We start from the raw sequence: 13,121 nt of genomic DNA, 5'->3' as shown, positions 1-13,121 counted from the left end.
CTCTAGGTGAAGAATGAAGTGTAGGAGGAGAAGTCTCTCAAAAATTGCGAGACCCATGTTTAAATAACCCATTTTTGACACATCAGCGAATTTTCGCGCCCAGCGCGGCTTCCTGACGCCCAGCGCAGAAATTCTCTGGAAACTCTGCAACTCTGGCGCTCAGCGCTGGGAAAGTGGCGCTCAGCGATACAATCACTGAACTCTGGCGCTCAGCGCTGGAAATGTACCGCTCAGCGCCAGCGCAGCTTCAACATTTCTACAATTCAAGTTCTTGTGTGCTTCCAAAGGCGTCCAAAATGGGTATTGGCTTCAGATTGATCTTTTATTGTCCTAAAACATGTTCCCTTGAGTTCTTGCTTGTTTTCCTCCACTAGAATTGTTTCCTATTCCTTTATTTCACACACTCAAACATAGAGATTAGAGGTAAAAACAAGCATATACTAAATAAACACAGGAAAACTAGAAAACACACTAAATGTGAGGATAAAACAAGGTAAAAGCTATGAAGGAGTTGATTTATTCACAAAATATACACACACAAACACATAAAATCAACCGTTATCAGGAACCTGCACACTTCTTAAAGACTTACAAAAACTTTGTTTTTCTTTTTTAGAAAGAGTATGACAGGCTGGGGGCAAATAGGTGTGTCTACCTATTGTCTGTGGATGTAACTCTGTTCGGATTCCCATGTCAGCCAAATCTTGTCCTGCTTTTATTCCATCTTTGGTCTTCCCTTTGACGTTTAATAAAGTTCCGATGACACTGTCACAAACATTTTTTTTTCTACGTGCATCACATCAGTACAATGTCTAACATCAAGTAAAGACCAATAAGGAAGATTAAAAAATATTGATCATTTCTTCCAAACATTTTTTGTATATGTACTTTTACGATGTTTTCCAAATACAATGCCAATGTTTTTGACTTTGTGGTACACCTCTTCACCATTCTGGGGTCTACACACAACCTCATCCTCAGCACTTCCATTGAATGTTTTTTTCAATCTACGATAAGGGTGATTGCGAGGAAGGAATTTCCGATGTCTTGTATAAACCGTCTTCTGGCCATGCTTCAATTAAAGGTAACTAGTGTTTTCTTCACAAATCGGACATGCAAAATGTCCTTTAACACTATAACCGCTCAAGTTTCCAAGGCTGGGAAATCATTTATAGTGTAAAACAACATTGCGCGCAAACGAAAATTCTCTTCAACATCTGAATCAAACACTTTGACACCTTCTTCCCACAACAATTTCAAATCATCAATTAAAGGTTTCAAGTAAACATCAATGTCATTTCCAGGTTGTTTAGGATTAGATATCATCATTGACAACATGAAATATTTTCTCTTCATGCACAACAAAGGAGAAAGATTGTATATCATCAACATAACTGGCCATGAACTGTGTTTGCTACTTAAGTTCCCGTACGGATTCATGCCATCAGTTGCAAGTGCAAATCTTAAGATTCTTGGATTTGCACCAAATTCTCAAGATGTTTCATCGATCTTCTTCCACTGTGGTGAGTCTGATGGGTGTCAAAGAAGATTATCGCACTTTCTTCCTAAAACGTGCCACTTAAGGTTCTTTGCATCCTCCTTAACAGAGAACATACGTTTGAACCTAGGTATTATAGGCAAATACCACATGACCTTACTAGGTGCACCATCATTACCTTCTTCACTAGTGTTTTTGTCAGATTTCTTTTTAAAACGGCTTAAACACATGTTGGACAGTACTTTAGTGAAGCAAACTCCTTGATGTACAAAACACAATCATTGGGGCAAGCATGTATCTTCTGATATTCAAGACCCATTGGACATAAAACTTTTTTGGCCTCGTAATTTTGAATAGGAAGAGTATTATTCTCTGGAAGCATGTCCTTCAGCAACTCCAACAACTCCGTGAAACTTTTATCGGTCCATCCGTTCCTTGCTTTTAAACTGAACAACTTCAAAGTTGCAGATAAATGTGTAAAGTTTGTGCAGCCTGAGTACAACGGTTGCTCAGAATCGTACAAATTAGTTCTTCTAAAGTTATCTTCACCAACATCACGTATCATGTCCTCTAAATGATCACTCATCCATTCTTCTCCATGCCAAGTCCAAACCGTATACGTTCTCGTTATGCCGAACATGAATAGATGATCATGCAAATTGGCCAAGTCTTGTCGTATTTGATTAAGACAACGAACACAAGGAAAAAAATATGTCCCGTTCACAGACTTTTCCTTTTCTTTAACATATTGCAAGAACACCGAAACACCCTTCTCATATTCTTCAGAGAGGCGACGTGCATTCATCTAGCTTCGATCCATACTATGTTCGTAACATACTTCATCAGTATAAAATTGGACAATTGGATAATCGGACAATTCAAAACTTAATACAAACGATTAAAAGATTAATCGTTTGTGTTAAATTTTAACTATAATAACACAACTAAACTTAATCACATGCATATACTAACAATCTACAAACACATGCATATACTAACAATTTGCAAACACATGCATACCTAAACATCAATATGAAATCATAAAAAAAAAAAAACCAATAAAATGCAAATTCAAAATGCTAACATCATACACAAAAGCCAATAATATCCATACAAATTAAGTTTTCAAGAAACAACCTAACCTTTTTAGCAGATTATATATAACCAAATGAGATAGCTGTCGTAGTGCACGCCCAAATATAGGTCAGAAAAGCAATCCAAAAATAGTCGAAAACGTAACCCAACAAGACGTTTGAAACTGCAACGAAATGAAATTATGATGGTTCAAATGAAAGCTTTTTCATCAAAGACTAATTCAATCGGAGCAAAACTAAATTTAAATGATCAAAAACACAGAAAACGAACCGCTAATGGCGCGACGGAGAAGAGCTCTCGACGAAGAAGACGATGAATAGTGGAAACTGCTCGCAGGTTCGCGTTCTGAAGTTTATGTAACTCTAGACGTCGGTTATCTATCGCGACAGACGTCTGTAAGGTTATAGACGTCGGTGCTCTCACTAATTCGACGTCTATATGATTTAAATATTAATATTGGCGCGGATTATAGACATCAGGTATGTGCACAACTGACGTCTAGTTGGACATAGTCGTCGGTTGCATGGTAACCGACGTCTAGTTTGTAGCATAATCATTACAGTTTCACCTAACTGTCAGGTTATAGACGTCCCATAGGGGGGGGCGCCGACGTCTATTTCTCAGACATTAATGGCACCCAACTACCTGTCAGGTCATAGACGTCTATTGGGGGGCACCGACGTTTACCTCGCGACTTTTCACCATCTCTGAGACTTATAGACGTCGGTGGTTGTCTTGTGGACGTCTATAGGTTGACTATTCACCGTACCTGACAGCCCTTTAAACGTCGCCTTATAGGGGGACCGACGTCTAGACTTTTTCAGGCATCGGTTAGGCCCAGGCCCGACGTCTACTTACCCTACTTAATTACGAAGTTGCCACCGGTCATCGTTTTACGTCAGTGCATATAACAACCGACATATATGTGGTGATGTTAAACAACGTTTTTTCACTAGTGATTTTAACTAAATTGGAAATTTTAGACACATAATTAAACATTAACCTAATACAAAGCTAAGTAAATTTGATAATAAGAATTTTCTTTGTAACATGTTGTGTGTTACTTAATATAAGTCAAAGAGTTATCATCTTTTCGACTTACAAATTAATTATATACCCTATAAAAATTATTTTAAAGCAATATATTACATGAAGATAAAAGATATCTTATTGTGAAGGACTAAACAATGAAGAAAAATGTTATATATTAAAAAAATATTTTATTCTAGTCTTATTTTATTTTATCAACTTCATAGAAATTTTCAACTATCAATTCCTGTATTATATACAACCTGATCTCTCATTAATTAGTTATAAGATATATTGTCATTTAAATTGCAGGATCTTTATAGTTTTATTTATTTTATTATTACATCCTCTGTTATAAAACAATTTCATCTCCATAATTCTTAAAGATATAAATCCGCTCAAGAAAAAGATTAACTATTAATAACAAAATTTAAGAATTATAATATAACAAACAGTGTAAAACTTAAGTTATTCTTTTCATGCACGTGTGCTCAAAAGCTGCTTCCTCCGTTCTGCAAACGCAAATTTAACAGTAAGGAAAAAGCAAAACAAAGTTAAAGAGTGAGTTAAAAAAATCCAGTGCAGTACCTATTGCAAGACAGAGACAGATACAGGGACAACATTGGATTTACTGAAGTCTCGATGGTCCAAACAAACAATGATTCACTGATCTCATCATATCCCACCATGCATTCATCACCTGACCAGCAGAGAAAATGTTGAATTCGCAAAAGCCTTGACAAAATAATAGTAATGATAATAATAATAATAATCATTGGTCCATATTTTTCCATTTATTCTTCTGTGATATATCTTTCCCTTTTGTAGAATATAATATCACTCTGCAAAATATATATATATATATATATATATATATATATATATATATCCCACCACTGAAAAAATAAAATCCCTTCCTACCCTAGCTGGCAAAAAAAAAAAATACTCACAAATACCCTAAGTCCCTTTCTACAGCTGACAACTCACAAATTCCCTAAATCCCATCCTCCAGAAAACGGTGCGCAGTTGACAAACAAAAAAACTCATCTTTTTGAAATCGAGAAGAAGACTAAAGACAACCTGAGGGACACGAACGGGCAAGCGAACAAAGCAAAGACGAGCAAACAACGACATAGTGAGCGAACGGTGGTGCCGCAAGCATGAGCGAATGGTGGCGCCACGACCAATGAAGAGACAATTGTGCGGTGAGAAGCCATTTTATTCATGACGAGTTTTCCTTTTTCACTTTTGCGCACCAAACGATTATGGTTTTGTCGTTTTTGGTTTAAAAGATTTCTTCTTTAATCTCGCCAACTCGGTTGTAAACTCTCGAGTTTGGACGAGTTGACCGAGTTTGCTTCCGAGTCTACCGAGTTTACATCTAAAATGAGTTTGCTTCCGAGTTAACTCGGAAGCTGTGTGTGGAAACGCAAACTCGAACGAGTTAACGAGTTAACTCGCGAGTTTGATAACCATGGATGTATGAAAATGTGAAAAATTAATATATGAACAAGCATAAACAATTTAAAGTACCCAAAATCAGACAATCTGTATCCAAAAATCAAGATATTAGATCATTATATGGAATGGTGAGGAGATCTTGAATACTTATAAGGCTCTTTAATTATCTTTATATCTAACCTTTTCCTCACAATAGCGACTTGGATCTAGATTTAAATTTATTTGGCATTTGCTAATAGACAGCAAATTGAAGTGTTTTCGGAGTGAATGTACATTCTCTTGTATACATCCTTTGCCAAGAATTTCACTTTAAAGAATTTTATTTTGAAAAATTAAAAATAATAGGTGTAGATGGAAATAAAAGACCATATTAGGCTTGTTTAAGAAAGCCAATTGATATTAGAACCATGTTTGAGTTTATAAACGTACAAAAACTTGTTGATGGTAAAAGGAAAGTGTTAGAAAAGGAAAAAGGCACAAAGTGACGTGGAGATCATTGTCAAATATTGAACTCTTGATAGTCACCTAGTTGATATTGAAGATTAAATGAAAATTAAAGAATAAAAACAATTACGATTATTGATTGATATAATTCGTCGGAAATAGTCAAAATTGGTACGTAATATTATATTTCCGATGGATTATCGACAACCACTTTTTCGTCAGTAATACCTTTATCTGTAATGATTATCGAAGGAAAAGATCGTCGGTAATTAATGAAGGATAAGGTCGTCGGTAATTACTAAAACAAAAGGCCATTGAAAAGTACTTGACATAATCAAGTGCAATTTGTATTTGTTATCCAACTACACAATCAAACCTGCATAACATTTTCATATTCAAAGACAGACCTGCACTATATTTTCCAAGAACAAAAAGACCTACATAATATGCATCTCCAATTACTGATGCAATAAACAATATCGCATTAAATATTGATTTTCAAATTTAAGAACTTGTATTTTTAAATAAACATAAAACATTAAACATGTTCATCTAGACTAAGTACTACTATATGTTTGTAGCACATGAGGAAGTGTAAAAGATAAAACATAATGTTAGAAGAAGTATGTTCAATAACAACAAGACTAATAATCTGCATAGTCATCATCAGAATGGTCTTAATTTTCATCATCCTATTGCTCTAAAGGTGGCTGGGTTGGACTAATCTGAACTGGACTGGTGTGGACTGGACTGATGTGGGCTGCTTTGGGGTAGCAGGTGATGGAGACGGTCATAGAAAGGTTAGAGGGACGGTGGACTAAAGCTATGAAGCTTCAGGCAACAATATCATGACAAGTTGTTTAAAGTTTGTAAACTCATTTATTATCAATTCGGAGTATTCCTGGTCACGTTGCTCTAGTGCTTGCATGAGGCAGACAACAACCTTGTTAGCAGTGGTCGTGGAAGAAGATGGTTGGTGCTTCAGGGTACCTCTTCCTGTTGTGTAATTTGCAGAAAGCTATCCTACAGTACACTCGCCCTTTTTTTTTCAACCAACGACATTGATCCATCATTGTTCTACGGATGTCGTCCTCATCATTATTCTCATTATCTGCAGTAGGAGATGACCCATGTTCAAATCTAACTTGTGAAAGTCTCGTTGGAAATTCTTCCTATTTAAACATTATGCACATTATTTGTAAATGATATAGTAACACAAGCAACAATTTTAAAGCAATTAATAGTAACAATTGTCGCAACCGGGATTGCGACGGGACGGCGAACCGAAAAAAACAACGGTTTTAGAAAATATTTTGGAGTCGCCACCATAATTTATTATGGAAAAATATGGACCAAGGAACACCATGAAAGGTACTCCGACATTGATTGTTTTTATATTCATCATAAGGGTACATAAGGTGTGTCACGTGGAATAATAGTGCTAGCTAAATCAAATTAGGTAAATGTCACTATATTCTTCACTGCTCTTCCTCCGATATTATGCTGTTTCATTTCTTTTCAAGAAATTAAAAAAAAAATATATTTTTTAAATAGAAGAAAATCTTGATTGAAGTGATAAATCTACAAAAGTATTTTAATGGAATAATATACCTAAGATTTAAACTTTAGTTCTTTTATAATCAATAGGTTTATTCAATTTTTTGAAGTAAAGTTTCTTGTTTAAACTTTGGGGATAAATCTGTCAAAAAAATTATATATTAAAAGAAAATTTAGGAAGTAAAGAATTTTTGCAGAAAAAAAAAATTGTCGGTCAGATTTTTCAAAAGAGACACTAGAATGGATCAGAAATTTTTTATTTTTAACTGATTAATTAGTATGATGACATATTTCGTAACAACATTTATATTTTATGAATTGAATATTATTTATTTAATTCACTAAGTTTAGTAAACAGCCAACCGTAAACTAATGCAAATTTGTCAAAGAAGTAATGAGAATTTAATTGAGTAAAACTTGAGACACGATCATTGTGTATATGTATATGTGATTGTGTGATTAAATTTATTTCCAATGAAGAATATTTGAATTGAATAAATATAATTATAGGTAGGAATGATAATCGTTTTTTTTTTCTTTCAGGTTCAAAAATATAATGTATGTCTATTTATTATCTTGTCGTGTGTATTTTTAATTAGTAAAATATTTTTAATTTACTTAGTAGTTTATTTCAAATTTTATGTAATTATAATTTATTAAAAATATTTTTTTTTAATAATATTATAAGTTTATTACTTTATTCTTTATACAAGAATTATTTAATAAACATTTGAATACATTAATGAAGGTAAATACTAAAGTTCATATCATATTAAGAAATACTTCCCACTATGGATCGGAAATGAAAACATGTAAAAGTATTTGATTGAAAAATGTTATTAAACTAATTATTTATAAAAATTGTTAATGTGGATTAATGCTTATTTAATATTTGGTATTGTTAATTGAAATTCATGATCCATAAACGATAAATATTCTTATTTCATGAATTAGCATTTCTATTAGTTAGATTTAAATATAATTTTTATTATATTAACAAGTCTAAAAATAGACATTCAGGGTCCAACTAAGGTTTTTTCGCTTTTTCCATTTTTGCTGATAAATTCTTATAAGTTATATAGGCATATAGGTTTGTGAAAAGGAAATGGAAAGACAAGAATGATGATGACCCTATACACAAAATGACGTAATATGGAACAAACAAAATAATGACACCCTCTCTTGGACAGTAGAAATAATATTCATGTGAAGTAAAATACAAAAATATATATACGGAAAAAGATACATTCAGTCACATACATGCACACTTTTTTTCTAAGAACATTTTTTTTTTTAAAAGAGCCATTAAGGTACTTAAGAAAGGGACACCTTACTTCAATTTAAAATATTTTTAAAAATTAACTCGCAACTTAATATTATTATTAATTTTGATTCTTATATTTAGTTTTTTAATTTTCTTTTATCCTTACATATTATTTGGATGAAAGTAAGTTATTATTTAAGAAAAAGAAAAAACTAAATTGAACTCTGATTTTTGTAAGAAAATTTTTATGTAACTTTTTCTATTAAATTGATATTAATATTGTTCACAAGGATGTGTTAAAATTTGGATGTATCATGTGTCAAAATTTATGATTTTACTAGGATTATTATATAAACTTATCTAACTAGTTGGACTAATTTTATGGAATTAGGAACGGTTGATCTTAGTTATAATATTTGAAAAAAATAGTAAAATTCTTTAAAAATATAAATATTTCTTCTGTTTTCGTTTTTAAAAACTTTTTAAACACTTAAAAATCTTCTACCGCTTCTGCAAAATCGTCTAAACACCGCATCTAATACTTATTTGCAAAAAGATAAATTTTATTCAAACCCTCTCTTTCGAAAATTGACCTGTGTTTCAAAAATGTGGATGCATAACCCGTAAAAAATTGTGGTTCTGTTTGGAAAGTGCCACTTTAGATAGAAAATAATCCAAATTTTAACATGTGGTAAATCAAAATTTTAATACATAATAGAATGTTTAGTTTTATTTTTTCATAAAAATAAGGACTTAATTAAATTAAAAACAAATATAAAAATTAAAACAAATGAAATGACTAAATAAAAGATGAAATTAGCAATTAAACATTATTATTATATTATTATTATTGTGGTTTGATCTACGAAAATACACTAAGAAAGATTTGGAAATGAAATCTAACTTAAAATATTTAAATTTAAGACTAGACAACAAACACACACATAAATGTCTATTATGGGTTTTTAATTTTTCACTTTAGTTAATATTAGGTGGTAATCAACTAAATATCTTGCTATTATAACGGTTGATGTAGTTGGTAAACTGCAGTTATCTTCTTTTAACATTATTTGGTTATTCAATTAACTTATCTTTTTTTTAACTTTATTTGGTTATTCAATTTATTTATTTTATTTCGTTTTTAATACTTGTCTGAGTTCATAAGCCAAATCACAATTTGATAATTTTAATAATTATGGTACAATCAACAATTAGGAATGAATATAAGAAGTATTTAATAATAGTTGCTTAACAAAACTTCCTTTAAAAATTGAGTTAAAATGAATTTGGTGAGTCATTTAGAAAAGAAAGATGAAATAACAAAAGCGATAGGAAAATGAATCTCTTAAACTCTTTGACCAGTAATTTCCTTTTTTGTCTTTTAATAAACTTATTTTTAACTTTATTCAATAGGCTTTTTCATCCTCCTTTATTTCTAAGAATGAGGAAATAAAAGTATAGTCTGTATCTGTTAAATCTGTCACTGAAGCTCTGAAATTAACATTATAAAATGATAATGCATTTTTAGCCCTTTTATTTTTATTTAAATTGAATCTCCTCTTACAAATTTCAGAACATTTTACAGACAGAAAGAGGAAATTAAGGAGGAGAGAGAGAGAGGACTGAATGATGAGTGCTATGAATGATGAGTACATGTTTCTCTCATGGTTTGTTTTCACGCGTGAAAATAGTGTTGTACGGCAATACACATTGACCCCTCTCTTCCAAAAACAAAAGCAACTCTAAAATTTTTGTGGTACACATCAATGTAAAATGTGAAAAGAGTGATGAGGTTCATTACATTTTGTTTTATATATTACAAGTCAAATGGCAACTAGACATATTTTTATTACTATAAAATTGTGAATATACAGCGTTTAATAGACTGCATTTTATTTAAATAAATACTATAAATAGAAACACGAAAAATAGTTAGTTAGAAAATTTTGCCAAAATTCATAAAACAACAAACGTAAATGTTTGAAGTGTAGGGACACACTAAAAGAAATTTGTTGGGTGATTGTTAGAGTAAAAGTTTATGATGAAACAAGATAAAGAAATCAATGAAGAACTATTGTAATTTGGAAGGTTAAAGGAAACAGTTTAAGCAGCTGAATAAATTTATTACGAAGTTTGAATTAAAAAGAAGTGTCATTATGTTACTCAATAATGAACAACGCTTTAACTTATTAATGTTCTAAAAAACATATTAAAAATAAATTAAAATAATATTGTATTTCTTAAAACAGAAATATTAGCAACGAAATATTTAGAAGGATTTATAATTATGACAAAATTCAAACTTGTATAGGGCTAATGTTTAGCTTCCTTTTTTTATAAGTTTAATGTTTACATACAATAAAACCATTATTAAATAATTACATTAAAAAGAAATCGAGATACTTTGATGAGATCATGGCTAACATCACAACACTAGTATTAGCAGTGGAGATCCTTTCTATATCTCAAGAAAAACTATTTTCAATTTTTAATTTTTATTTTATGCAATATTTTATTATTATTGTTTTTTATATATACTATTTTGGAGTAGACAATAGATTTTTGTTTTTATACTTATATTATTATCTATCATTCAAGAGCTTTTAATCACTTGAATATGAAGCATACTTCAGATAAGCAAAATGAGTGGTGGTCGAGGGATAAATGTTGAATGAGTAATCTTGAGGTATTCTTTGACAAGAATATGGAATCACATTATCTTTGATTGAACACGATGAGAGTTTGCGACACCCACTAACTTTGTTTATTTTCCTGGATGTCCTTGAAAATTCGATAATGGATTTCTTTAAAAAAAAAATACCCCAACCTCTCTACGAAGATATAATTAAATCTTTTTCTCATAATGTATGCAAGGTTGTCAAACTCGAGAGTTTACGTAAACTCGTGAGAGTTCCGTAAACTCGACTCGTAGACTCGAATTGTAAACTCGTAGAGTTTACTTTTTATGAAAAAAAAATATAACTAAATTCAAATATTACAATAAAATAATTAAACAAAATAGTTAAATTATTTTTATTCTAATTTTTTAATAAATAAGATAATTTAGACTACTGGTAATTAAATTTGATTTATTTCTAAACATATTTTAAATTATTCCTCGTTTTAGTCCCAACTACAACATTACAATACATTATACATTTATTAAATAACTAAAAATAATCTCCCATTCTTAATTAAAAATCCTAATTAATTAAAAACCTAATATATATATATATATATATATATATATATATATATATATATATATATATNAATTACATCTATTCCCCACATTGAAAATGGCCATGGTGCTGACAATACGTTCAGGTTTACGGGTGGTGCATTGATATTATCTGCGTACTTTTGGCATTTTTCACACTTTCTTACATGCATGCAACAATCTCGTTCCATGGTTAACCAAAAGTAACCTGCTCTCATAATCTTCCTAGCCATTGAGTGTCCACTCATGTGTGTGCCGAATGTACCTTCATGAACTTCTTTCATAATGGCCTCAGCCTCTTTTGCTTCCACACACTTTAGGAGTACCATGTCATGATTTCTTTTATACAAAACATCCCCGCTTAAGATAAATTTGGCGGCCAATGTCCTTAGTGTTCTCTTGTCATTTTCAGATGCATTTTCAGGGTATCCTTAAGTTTTTAGATAGTTCATAATATCGTAATACCAAGGTTTCCCATCTAACTCTTCATCTATGGAATGAAAGTATGCTGGCTCTTCGTGGCTCTTCATTTTGATTATTGGTATTTCGTCATCCCGGTTAATTTCAAACATCGAAGATAAGGTAGCCAAAGCATCTGCCAATTGATTGTCATCTCGTGGTATATGATGAAACGTGATGGAATCGAAATTCTCAATTAGCCTAACGATGTAAACTTGATAGGGGATTAGTTTTGTATCCCTAGTTTCCCACTCTCCCTTCAATTGGTTAATGACTAAGGCGGAGTCCCCATATACATTCAGAATCTTCACCGCATGTTCAATCGCTGCTCTAATGCCCATAACACAGGCCTCGTATTCGGCGATATTGTTGGTGCAGTCGAAACACAACCTAGCCGTCATGGGTGTGTATTGGTTCTCTGGAGATATAAGTANTGCCCCTATTCCATGCCCCATTACGTTGGAGGCCCCATCAAATAGTAATGTCCATGATTTTTCGCTTGGGCCCCCCTCAACTTTTTCGAATAGGGCCATGATATCCTCATCAGGAAAATTGCGTTGCATCGGTTGATAATCCTTAACGGGTTGCTGGGCCAAACAGTCAGCTAGAGCACTACCTTTTACAGATTTTTGAGTGACGTATGTGATGTCATATTCTGACAACAGCATTTGCCACCGGGCAATTCTTCTTGTGAGAGCAGGCTTTTCGAAAATATATTTAATAGGATCCATCTTGGATATCAACCGAGTGGAATGATTTAGAATGTATTGTCTTAGGCGATGAGCAGACCAGGCCAATGCGCAACAAGTTCGCTCTAGCGGCGAATATCTTTGTTCACAATCTGTGAATCTCTTGCTTAAGTAGTATATAACATGTTCTTTCTTTCCGACGGCGTCGTGTTGGCCCAACATGCAGCCCATTGATCCATCTAATACAGTTAAGTAAAGAATGAGTGACCTTCCTGGCTCGGGTGGTCTTAATACAGGAGGGTTTTTTAGGTACTGTTTGACCTTGTCGAAAGCGGCCTGACAATCCTCATTCCAAACTACTGGCTGATTTTTACGCAATAATTTGAACATGGGTTCACAGGTGGC

At 32.2% G+C, this 13,121-nt stretch overlaps 1 pseudogene; it reads right to left on the bottom strand.

Moving 5' to 3' along the window:
- Positions 1-13,121, bottom strand: part of LOC106780291 — a 36,971-nt pseudogene that overhangs the window by 4,253 nt on the left and 19,597 nt on the right.

The sequence above is a fragment of the Vigna radiata genome, unplaced genomic scaffold (genome assembly GCF_000741045.1).
Source record: "Vigna radiata var. radiata cultivar VC1973A unplaced genomic scaffold, Vradiata_ver6 scaffold_170, whole genome shotgun sequence".
Taxonomy (NCBI): domain Eukaryota; kingdom Viridiplantae; phylum Streptophyta; class Magnoliopsida; order Fabales; family Fabaceae; genus Vigna; species Vigna radiata.
Note: the sequence above shows the minus strand (reverse complement) of the source record. Positions and strands in the feature narration are given on the sequence as shown.